Here is a 3,150-nt window from a genome sequence, read left to right on the forward strand (position 1 = left end):
ACCATAGCTATACTATTAATTAATAGGTGCACCTGCCATAGTTAAATTTTTAGTTAGTTTAGTGGACATCAAGTTTTTGGCGCCGTTGTCGAGGACTAAAATATTAGGAAAACCTTAGTTATATTAATTTAACCATTTTTATTTTATTTTATTTTATTTTTAAATTTTAATTTAATTTTGAGATTTTGATTAGTTTTTATTTGGTTTTTGACAGGTTCTTTTGGTTTATAACTAAAGGCAACCTAATGGAATGGATAATTTTTTTTATTGTGAGATTGAAAAAACTATTTGCAAAAATTGAAAAGAGGTTAAAGACGTAAGGCAAGACCAACATCAAATTGTCATAGATAATCAAGAGAAAGAAGACGTTATTGAAGGAATGGATCCTCATCCATTGACTATGTATGATTACGCCAAGCCAACTCTAACTGAGGCTGAGTCTAATATCATTAGATCGACTATTCTTGCAAATAATTTTGAGATCAAGTAGAATACAATTCAAATAGTGCAACAATATGTTCAGTTTGATGGGTTACAAGATGAAGATCCAAACACGTATTTAGCAATTTTTTTAGAGATTTGTGATGCTTTCAAGATCAATGGTGTTTCTGATGATGTTATATGCCTAAGGCTATTCCCATTCTTTTTAAAGAACATAGTGAAACAATGGTAGAATTCACTTCCACGGGGTTCCATCACTACTTGGGCTCAGATGATAGGGAAGTTCTTATTAAACTATTTTCCACCAGCTAAGACTACCAAGTTGAGGAATGATATCTCTTCTTTTGCTCAAATTGAGTTTGAGACACTTTATGACACATGAGGGAGATTTAAGGATCGGTTAAAAGGTGCCGTCATTATGGTTTACCTTTATGGCTACAAGTTCAAACCTTCTAAAATGGTTTAAATCCATCAACTAGGAAAATGATCGATGCAACAGTTGGGGGAACACTGAATAACAAAAGACCTAAAGCAACCAAGAGTTTATTGAAGAGATGACAATGAATAATTATCAGTGACAAGTTACAAGAGTGAAGCCTACCAAGGTAGCTGGTGTTTTTGATATAAATGTAGTTGCTATGTTGGCAAGTCTGGTTGAAGATCTTGGTAGAAAAATAGATGGTTTGAGTTTAGGGAAGCAGATGACTTCTGTGATGCAGCTGGAGTGGGTATGATTAATGAGGAATGTCTACCAGTCTAACATAGAGCATGAGCAAGTTGAGTTTATAGGTAATAATTTTAGACCTCAGAATAAACCTTTTGGCCATACCTATAATGTAGGATGGAGGAATCTTCCACGCTTCTCCTGGGGTGGTCAAGGGAATCAGATATCACAACCCCCTATAGGTTTTCAGTAGCCTCACCAATAATAGAAGAATTTAAGCCTCAAAGAGATATTTGTGAAATTTATTTTAGTTTCCAAAAGTAGATTTCAGAAAATTGAATTAGCTTTAAGGAGTCAACAGACATCTATTCAGGGTCTCAAGAATCAAATTGGTCAGTTTGTTAAATTGGTTTTAGAGAGACTACAAGGCATTTTAACTAGTAACATTGAAACCAACCTAAAAGAGCAAGTCAACACAATTACTTTGAGAAATGGAAAGGTGTTAGCTGAGCTTGAAGAGAAGCTGAAAGAAGAAGTTATTGAGAAAAATGATGTGGTTGAGGATAGCAGGAAAAGGAAAAAATAGTGTTTGGAGAATACAAACCACTAATATCATACCCAACAAATTTGAAGAAAGACCACATGGATGAAAATTTTGGTAAATTTCTTGAACTTTTTAAACAATTGCATATTAACTTACCTTCTGTTGAAGCTCTTTATCAGATGCCCAAGTATGCCAAATTTTTAAAGGAGCTTTTGATAAATAAAAGGAAATTAGAGTAGCTATCCATTGAGTAGCTTAAGGAAGAATGTTTAGTCGCTCTCCAGAACAAACTACCTATTGAGCTTAAGGATTTAGGGAGTTTTACTATCCCTTGTTTTATTGGTAGTTTTTCTGTTGAAAAAGCTTTAGCTGATTTAGGTGCTAACATCAATTTAATACCTTATAAAATGATTAACAAACTTGGTCTAAGGGAACCAAAACCTACTATGATGAGCATTCAACTAGCTGAAAGATCAATAAGTATCCTAAGGGTATTATTGAGGATCGTCTTGTTGAAGTAGATAAATTTATATTCCCTATTGACTTTATGATACTTGACATGGACGAGGATGTTAAGGCACCTTTGATTTTAGGCCGACCATTTTTAGCCATTGCTAGAGCTGTTATTGATGTTGATAAAGGTAAAGTTGTGCTTAGGATAGGTGATTAAGAGGTTACTCTTCAAACATGTGATGTTATAAGAGATTATAGTGAGCAAGATATTACTTTTTATTCTATTAATTCTATTGATCATGTAGCTCAACATTCTTTTTAGAAAATTACTCATGAAGACATGTTGGAACTGTGTCCTGTTTAAGGTGATTGATGTCAAAAGATAGGTGAAGAAGAAATGTTGTAGCCCAATGAGCTAGATGAATGGCAAGAAAATGCTTATGAAAACTTAAGAATGTACAAGGAAGTAACAAAGTAATGCTATAATGCTCATTTAAAGAGGACAAAACAACTTATAACTAAAGACAAGTGCTACTTGTCACACCTAGTTTTCACTAAAAGTCCCGAATTTAAAAGAGAGTTGGGAGTTAATTGAATAAAATGGTAAGTTGGCGGGCTCTACTGGAAAACTTTAGAAATTTTGTGGCTAGTTGGTAATTAGTTAAGTTTCAATTTTGGTTCGGTTAGGTTGGAACTGACTGGTCCCTTAGTGAAAGACAAAATGATTGTCGATGGATGACTTATTTGGGGCTTTGGTGGTCGTGCGTGAAGGTTTATATATGCAGGAAGCCTTAACCAGCTAGGGGAAATTCTTTTAAATTCTTATTACAATTTTTTTTCTTATCTGCATTGTCTTTTTCAGTTTCTCCAAAGAAGAGGAGATTAAAAGAGCGTTGCATGGGGCAGTGATCGTGAGATTTGAAGTTTGAAAGTAGAGAATCTAAGGAACTGGAAAGCCTTTCTATATTCCTATATCTGTGGAATTTGGAAAAGAAAAGTATGATTTCTGAAATCATTAATAAGCTTTTGCATGAGATTGGGTTTTGGG

The 3,150-nt window shown here is 34.0% G+C and overlaps 1 non-coding gene across 1 annotated transcript; it reads right to left on the minus strand.

Annotated features, from left to right (window-relative positions):
* Positions 1-760: 760 nt before the first annotated feature.
* LOC121218963 (small nucleolar RNA R71) lies at positions 761-866 on the minus strand. Its single transcript, XR_005915445.1, has one exon. It is a non-coding gene; the product is annotated as a small nucleolar RNA R71 (small nucleolar RNA).
* Between the last annotated feature and the right edge of the window lie 2,284 nt (positions 867-3,150).

The sequence above is a fragment of the Gossypium hirsutum genome, chromosome D06 (assembly GCF_007990345.1).
Source record: "Gossypium hirsutum isolate 1008001.06 chromosome D06, Gossypium_hirsutum_v2.1, whole genome shotgun sequence".
NCBI classification, from domain to species: Eukaryota; Viridiplantae; Streptophyta; class Magnoliopsida; order Malvales; family Malvaceae; genus Gossypium; species Gossypium hirsutum.